We start from the raw sequence: 9,650 nt of genomic DNA, 5'->3' as shown, positions 1-9,650 counted from the left end.
TGGACAAAGGAGTGACACGGCCAAGTACGTCGCCATGGGGAGCACATGTTCTATTTGTAAAAAAGAAAGATGGAAGCATGAGGTTATGTATAGACTATCGAGAGTTGAATAAGATGACGATTAAGAACCGTTACCCACTACCAAGGATAGACGATTGATTTGATCAGCTAAAAGGAGCTAAGTGCTTTTCCAAGATTGATTTAAGATCAGGATACCATCAATTGAAAATCAAAGCAGACGACATCCCGAAGACCGCATTCAGGACAAGATACGGACATTATAAATTCTTAGTGATGCCTTTTAGGTTGACTAATGCCCCTGCAACATTTATGGATCTGATGAATCGATATTTAAAAAGTATTTGGACAAGTTTGTAGCGGTATTCATTGATGATATTCTTATATATTCAAAGTCAGATGAAGAACATGTGCAGCATCTATGGATAATATTAGAGATACTCCGACAAGAGAAGTTGTATGCCAAGTTTTCTAAATGTGAGATCTGGTAAAAGGAAGTTCAATTTTTGGGACATGTTATTGGAAGTGAAGGAGTTAAAGTGGATCCAGCAAAGATTGAGGCAATTATGAGTTGGGAGAGACCAAAGACACCTACGGAAGTGCGAAGTTTTCTAGGATTGGCGGGATATTATAGAAGATTTATGAAAGATTTCTCAAAAATCGCCACGCCATTGACTAAGTTGACTAGGAAGAATCAGAAATTTGAATGGAATGCAGAATGTGAAGATAGTTTTCAAGAATTGAAACAGAGGTTGGTTACAGCTCCGGTGTTAGTATTACCAGACAATCAAGGAGACTTTGTGATTTTCAGTGATGCTTCACATAAAGGTCTGGGTTGTGTACTAATGCACCACAATAAGGTGATTGCGTATGCATCAAGACAGCTAAAACCACATGAATTGAAGTATCCTACACATGACTTGGAATTAGCAGCTATGGTATTTGCGCTTAAGATTTGGAGACACTACCTTTACGGAGAAAAGTGTGAGATCTACACGGATCATAAGAGTTTAAAGTATATTTTCACTTAGAAGGAGCTCAACATGAGGCAAAGGAGATGGTTGGAGTTGATTAAGAACTATGATTGCTCGATAAATTATCATCCGGGAAAGGCGAACGTAGTAGCTGATGCTTTGAGTAGGAAAAAGAAGTTGAATATGGTAGCAATACCAAAGGAACTATCTGAAGAAATTAAGAGATTTGAATTAGAACTTTATGTTTGCAGAAAAGTTGAAGAGATTTGTAAGAGATTTATCATATTATGACTTTTCAGCCAACATTATTGGAAAAGATAAAGAAATGTCAGGAAGAAGTGATGAAACTGGAGAATAATCAACTGACCGGAGAAAAGATTTGTACTCAAAGGGATGAGCAAGGTATACTAAGGTTTTCCTCAAGAATTTGGATTCCTCATGTGACTGAAATGAAGAATGAGATATTACAAGAAGCTCATAATTCTAGATTTTCGATCTATCCGGGAAGCACCAAGATGTACCAGGACTTGAAGCAGAGCTTTTGGTGGCCAAATATGAAGTGAGAAGTTACAAAATGGGTTGCGGAGTGTTATACTTGTCAGAAAGTGAAGGCAGAACATCAAAGACCAAGCGGATTAATTCAGCCCTTAAAGATTCCAGAATGGAAGTGGGAAAACATTGCCATGGACTCTATAGTAGGATTACCACGAACGAAATCCAGACATGACGCTATATGGGTTATAGTTGGTCGCCTTACGAAGTCGGCACATTTTCTTCCAATTAATGAGAAGTCTTCATTGGACAGATTGGTCCATCTGTATGTGCGTGAAATTGTATTACGACATGGCGTGCCTGTATTGATAGTTTCGGATAGAGATCCACGATTTAACTCGAGATTCTGGAAGCAATTTCAAGAAAGTCTTGGCACAAAGTTAAACATGAGTACCGCATATCATCCGCAGACTGATGGTCAAAGCGAAAGGACAATTCAAACAATTGAAGACATGTTGCGTAGTTGTGCGATTAATTTTGCGGGAAGTTGGGACGACCACTTGCCATTGGTAGAATTCTCCTATAACAACAATTATCACTCCAGTATTGGCATGCCACCATATGAAGTTTTATACGGACGGAGGTGCAGATCACCAACCAGCTGGGATGAAGTGGGAGAAGGAAAGATTATAGTCCCGGAACTGGTGCAACAAATGCATGAGACAATCAAATCGATTCAGAAGAGATTACTTGTTGTTCAAGATAGGCAAAGAAAGTATGCGGACCCGGCACATAAGGATATCAGATTCTAAGTAGGTGAAGCTGTATTGCTGAAGGTATCACCGTGGAAAGGATTGTCTAGATTTGGCAAGAAAGGGAAGTTAGCGCCTAGATATATTGGTCCTTTTGAAATTCTGAGTCAAGTAGGGAAGGTGGCCTATAAATTAGCTTTGCCCCCTCAGTATCAGCATGTGCATAATGTGTTTCATGTGTCATTGCTTTAGAAGTATAATCCTGATGTCAACCATGTAATAGAGTATGAACCTATAGAGATTCAGGCAGACCTGTCATATATGGAGCAACCTGTTAAAATACTCGATTGGCAAGAAAAGAGTCTTAGAAACAAGTTGGTCAAGTTGGTAAGAGTACTTTGGAGAAATCCCAAGGTTGAAGAGTCAACGTGGGAACTAGAGTCAGATATGCGTAGTCGGTATCCTCACTTATTCTCCTAGATTTTGAGGACAGAATCCTTTAAGGGGGAGAGGATGTTACGATCGGTATTTCTAAATCTTATCTATAATTGTGTGTTTATAATTGAGATTTAAATTATGTGGAATTATAAATGTGGGTGATCTATATGGTGAGTGCCTATAAATTAAGTGTTTAATGTATTAGTTTATATAAAAAAATTTGAAAGGAAAATCTTATTATTTAGTATTTTTAAATGATAATCAAAAGTATTTCATTCTATATGAAAAATCTATTTTTAAAAATCTTTTAACAAAAATTTTCAAATTATATATCATTAAATTTCTAAAATCATAAGCTATTTAAGGATATATATTTTGTGATTTATGGAAGTGTATTTATATTTATAGAAATTGTTTTATATAGATTAGTTAATTTTTAATTTGCAATTTACTTAATTTCCCATACATGCATTTTACTCCCAACACAAGATAAGGGCAAATTTCGAAATTCCAACCCCACTAACTCATTTTTAATAAGCAAATGGCCCAAACAGCCTTGCATGCAAATCTGCCAAGTTAATAATAGAAGGATAAGCTTGTCATTTCATCATCCACTAACTAAAATAGCATAAACAAAATCCAATTTTTGACTTACTTACACACTCTTCCTACCACCAACATATCACTCCAAGTTTTCTCTCTCTTCCACCCTCCCTATCTCTCTCTCTCGGCTGCCCTAGCACCACCACCATACCCCCACTTTTCTTCCATCAATTCCATTGTTTTACTAAAGATAAACACCTACATATAGTTGTTTTCATAAGTCGATCAATGTTTCTACTTGCATGTTATAGTTTTAACTAGAACTCAAAGTATAATCTTGATTCTTATGGATCTAAAGTTTTATTATTGAGGGAACTACAAGGAATGGTAAAATGCCAAGTCATGAGAGTGAAACTCTTGTTTATATGGTCATTTCCCTTCCATTTCATTCGGCCATGACCATAAGGGAGCCGAATGAATGGTTCTTAATGGTGACTTGGTTGTATTTTACTTGTTAAATGATTGATACTTGAAATCTAGAAGAAACATTTTGTATGAGTCATTGCATGTTAATTTATGAACTTAAAATAGTAAGGTTTCATTAATGCATGTTAGTTTTATCGCTGGATTTTGCTACTATAAAGGTTGTCATGATTTTATATATTCGAAACTACACATTTATGTGTTAACTTTAGTTTATTCAAATTATAATGCTTGTGATGAGTTAGTATTTCATTATTTGATTTGATATGATGAGTATAATGGATATATTTGATGAACTAATGAGGTTTTATGCATTTATATTTCGAATTGTTGAGTAATTATCAAGGTTATATTCGAAAGTTTGATATGAATTACTAAGGGTTGTGTTTTGGTATTTCATGGTTATAATGCACCTAGGGAAGGATGATCTCAACTGTTTGAGAGTATGTTTAGGAGTATTAGGTCAGTAGTAACCTTGGTCTATTATTAGGATTGGTTGTGGTTGATGGTTGGTTTAGTTGGTCAATGAAAATCATGGTGAAAGGGAGTAACTAAATTCTGCAGATTTTCAGTTTGGTAACATGAGGTTTAGGGTGAGAGTTGACCTTGTGATTGTTATGCATTTTGAGTCCCAAGCCACCAGAAGCTAGTTCTAGGAGTATATTTCAGATTTTAGATACTAGTAAGAAGTTTGTAGGTTGTTTGGTTAGGTGCACGAGTGAAAATGCTAAATCTGTCCAACAGGGGACAATTTGACTGCAACTTAGAAATGTGGAGTTTTGACCGTGTCATGGGTAGGCCCTCACTAGGCCTTGGTTGGCCCTAGTTAGAGGGAGTTTCAGAGGTGTTTTTTCAGCCATAGGTCATAGGAATTAAGTTAGAATCATGTGTCACAAGTTAGTGCAAGACATGACACTTTTCTGTCTAGAAAACAGGGGAACCATGGACTTTAAGCTTAGGCCTAGGGAGGCCCAAGCTAGGCCTTTGAGTCACATCAAGTTTGGGAGTTACCTTATGATCAAAAGAGACTAGTGTAGAAGTTTGGGAGGTAAACTTGAGGTGTAAGGGTGTCAACTGTACTCAAGAACCCATTGATGTCTTTCTGAAATCACTATAATGAGCACATTCACTTAAAATTGAGCACTTATGAGTGAGGCCTAGGTTGACCATCAATATTGTAAGATATTATGAGGTCAGTAGAGTGTAGGTCCTAGGTCAAGATTAATAAGAACTTTATGGTTTAGGAAAGGCACTTCGAGTAATGAGGTCAATATTAAAAGTTTTGACTACTTTAGCATAACTAAGTGACTTGAGTAAGAGGACTGAGATCATCCAAGCTTAGTGATGCAAGGTAATGTGTTGATATATTATTATGTACTTAAATGTGTTATGTGAGCATATGTGGCTATGTGAACTATTATGCTTATAAGGTAATTATAAGCATGAATGTGTATATAGGCCTAAGTGCCAATGTGCTTAATTTCGGTTTATAATTCGGTTGAGTTGGTGAGAATATATTATAATGAGATTATTATTATTTTTTGTGTAGGCTCACGTGATGACGGTAAACTTGCCATTAAAGTCGAGTAAAGCTCTCGGTTGCTCCCACCTGCCAGTCAAGTCAAGCCTTTCTCAAGGCAAGTGTTTCAACCTACTTTTTGTTTACACTGCAAGTGTGTGCTAACCCGGCTTTTATATATGATGCAAGTATTCTAATTTACTTTGATATACATATATACATGATCCAAGTGTTTTCAAATCTATCTTTCGTATTATATGCAAGTGCCATGAACCCTCAAGTATCTATTACAAGTAGTTTAACTTTACTTGAAGATTGCTACTTGAAGATTGCTATGCAAGTAACTCAAAACTCATACCATGCTAGTATACCAAAGTAATTGTGATGTTGAACCATGTATACGTTATACTCAATAACCTTATCTTAACACATAAAAGTCAGTTATTCCTTAAAGTTTTCATGATTGCTTGATAACTCTATTCTTACCCCTAAACCATGATACCCTGTTATACTTTGAACTGATGCTTACCTTCTTTATATTTTAATACCTATGTGTTATCTGGAATCACTACATTGAACCTATTTTGACCTAGTTCTTTTATACTATTCAATAACCCTATTAAACTTCATTACCAAATCCTTAAAAATCCTGTTTAATATTGTAATCTCTTTAAACATTAAATTGCTGATCTATCTAAAGCCCAACCCTATGTAGTTACAACTAACAACTTTAGTTCTTGAACCATGAGTTAATGTCATGAACTCAATGTAACCCTGATTATTTGGTTAATACCCTTATGTTTGGTAATCGGATCCCTTGTGATTAGAAACTTTGCAATCTCATTTGATAAGATATCAGTCTAGTTGATCACGGCCTTAAAATTTATTGAACCTATTCCATGTGCCTCGAAGTTGATATAGAACCCTTGATAAAGATGTTCACTATTTAAGAATTTAACCGTCACTTGGCATCAGTTATTGAAATGAAAATTTAAAAAAGTGGATTTTTAGTCCCAAAGGGGGATGAATGTTTTCTTTAAATAGTGGATCTGGGCTGAGACGCAAGTCCTTTCCACTCTTTAAATAGTGGATCTGGGCTTAATGTTTTCTTTACAGTCCTTTCCATTAATGTTCTAGAACCCAGCGAGGTTCGGGATTACTTCGCGGCTGATCACCGGCTGTAATCCGTAATGTCATAAAATGGTTTTTGATAAAGAAATGGTTTTTAATTGTTTTTTTACAAATAAATGATGCCATCACCCTGAAATTTTATCTCTTGTTACTATATTGTTGAATCATTCACTTCCATTGTTATTCTTTCATTCTTGTTTATATATTATATAGCACTTGTTGAGCATTTGGCTCACTACTTGCTTTCACCCTGATATTTCAGCTAGCAGATATGGTTAGATTTAAGAAGACTACCCGTAAGACTTGTGATGTCGATTCGTATGTTCGAGCTCAGGTTGTATATTGATCGTTTTGTGTGAGGACTCGATATTGAATTCAGGTTGTAATAGTTAATAGTGTTGGGCTGTTCCAAACCCTAAACTGTAAAGATCTTCATTTCAGATGTATTTATTTCCTTTTGATAACTATTGTGATTATTCGTATAGTTTTTTTTGTTAAATATGGGGTGTGACACCTAATTTGACAATAACATCTTTATTGAAACTGAGGTCAATCCATATGGTCTTTAGAAGATAACAATGGTTATCCGCTTTTCTTTCCTGATTTGGTAGTGATAGCGGGGCTGTTCTGGAAGATATTGGTTGTGTTCAAAGTGAGCTTTTTAATTCTAACTATTCAGTTATCTCCATTATTTATCTCAACTGTCATCTCAATGTTGGGATATTTTTTATACTTGGCGTCTCCTTTTATGGGTATCAAGCCACCGGTCTTACATACACTTCAAATTCTTAAAGGTCGCTTCCTTCATCCCATTTTCCTAATTTCTTGTTATCATGTCTCCTCAGTCTATCCATTTTTCCTTATTAATCCATCGGTCTACCTCAAAGTTTCATCGAATACTCCCAACTTAAAGGGGATTAATTATATGTATCGCTTCGCCTTCAAACCTTGACTATATCTCATGATCAGTCACCATCGCGTTGATGATGACACACTTTTTTATATTTATTGCTAGGGTTTCTTAGGGTTTCACATACCTAACTCCCTTATCTCTTCTCAACTATATTTCCTTTATATCCCTTTATACTCCGTCCCCTTTCAGTCTTTTATTTTTATTTCTGTTACAACCATTTCATGAACCAACACAACATAAGCATTGATTTCAAACATCCTGTCATTTTGGATTCGTGTCCTTTAGATGAACCTTGACGACTTTCACATCCTAGATTCATGTTTCATCACACTTGTCCGCCTCTGGCCTGGTTTCAAAACTTCTACACTATCTCTCTATCTTCCTTAGCCTTCCACCAGCGGGTGGCCTCTCTCTTGAAAAGGTAAGTGGCAAAAATAGTCTTTTGCACTTTGTCGATCATTTAGAACCTCAAATGATTCCTATATTTTCTTTAGTCAGGCTCTTGCCTCGACTGGGTTATCTTGTTCCTTGGAACTCTGAGAGCTTAGTGACAAAAAGGTCCTGAAAGAATTTCACACTACATTGTAGCCTCAGGGTGGTGGTTGGGGGTAAAAGTATAAGTTTTTTTAGGCAGGTCCATGAATTGCCCAATAGGTTTACCGTCTTGGTTCCCCCTATCTTGCTCGACTTCTGTATTCTCAGTATGAAATGTTTCATCCTTCTCCCATAATCGGGGTTATCTTATACGTTAAAATCCTTGTTTTCCACTTCATTATGTTATGGGTTCCCTCTTTCTTGATGGCGACCTCCCTGACTATCATATTCAGGGTTTGCCCTAAATCGTATTCCTAGAACCATGGCTTTCATCTAAGATCCCATCCTTAAGCTTTTGAACATTTGGAACCCAAATTCTGTAGGAATACCTCATTATTCCCTTATCATCTTTCTCGGTATTAATCTCTTCTCTATTCATTGGCTCTCTGCCTTCATTCATTACTTTTTCTTGGCACAATATGATCTTTTCCAATAATTCGGGCTGCATTGCAATCTCAAACAGCTTTTCGGTACCGGCTCCGGTTACCTTCAATTCTATTTCCATTTTCTCCAATCTTTAGGGAAAAACTATTGCCCCGAGCCCAAGATCATGGGTGGGATATCGAATTTCATATTCTTTAATTGTATTGACCTGTACACGATTTATAACGACTCGTACATTTTTGTAATATTTAAATGTGTAATTATTAAATAAGTTATGTGTATGGGATCTGTCAGTTGAATATTATTTTTATTAATATTTTATTAATTATGAGTGATTATGGGTGTTCGAGGATCGTTGGTGTAATTAGTTGTGGCGTTGTGTTATTTGTTTTATGGTTAAAAGTGGTTATATTCAAGATTTATTTTCATAAATATGGGGATTATCTCTAAAATTATTTTTATGGCTTTATAACTTTATTAATTATTTCTAGGAGTTTTTAAAATTGAGAAATCAATATTTTATTGATTATTTACCCTTAAATGATTTTATGAATGTTTTTAATTGTAAAAATCAGTTTATAATTTTTGAATTCTTCAAAAATTATGAAAATTTTATTTTATTACTTTTTAATTATTTCAAGAATTTTAAAATTATTCCGGTAAATTTTTGGCTTTTATTTAACAGTGCGTGAACTCGTTAGATTGTTAAATGCGGGTCTGGTGTGCGATTTCAAAATGATTTTAAAAAAAAATTATAAAAATGTTGTGTATTATCAATTTTAAATATTGTTGGAATTTTGAGGTTTATTTTAAGACTATTTCAATTCGTTCTGTTCGGGAAGTGTATCGTGATTAAATAGATCGGTGTGTCAGTTGCGGTATTAAGGAAAAGAAACCGGGTAAATAAACCCGATTTCATTCCCTTTCCCAGTTAATCCCTAGTTCCTCTCTTTCTAAACATCAGCTTCTTGTCTCTCTCGCCTCTCGATTTCACTCCGTCTCTAATCTCTTCTCTTCTGAATTTCTTTCCTCCCTTAATCCCTCTCGTTCTTTGTTCTCCTCGATTTATTTTCTTCCTCTCGCTGCTTGCTTCCGGTAAGTCACCGCGCCGTTCTATTTTCCGACGAGATCGTCGCCCTTCTTTCTATTGATTCACCGATTGCTTCATGTTTATGTATATACATACTTGCTGTATGTATACGTTTCTGTGTGTGTGAAATCGTGTGTGTTTCAGGCTGTCAGAGTGTGTGTGTTGTGTGATATTTTCTGGCATGTTCTGGCCGTGTTCTTCCCCGTTTCTGTTGTGGTGGCGCGTGCTTAGCACGCGAGTGTGATGCCCTGTGTTGCCTTGGTTCAAATTATTCTGATTAAAAATTTTATTTTATTTTATTTTATTTTTTTTTTCTTTGC

The sequence above is a fragment of the Apium graveolens genome, chromosome 8, assembly GCF_009905375.1.
Source record: "Apium graveolens cultivar Ventura chromosome 8, ASM990537v1, whole genome shotgun sequence".
Classification (NCBI taxonomy): domain Eukaryota; kingdom Viridiplantae; phylum Streptophyta; class Magnoliopsida; order Apiales; family Apiaceae; genus Apium; species Apium graveolens.
The sequence above is the reverse complement of the archived record's forward strand: the minus strand, read 5'-3'. Positions refer to the sequence as shown.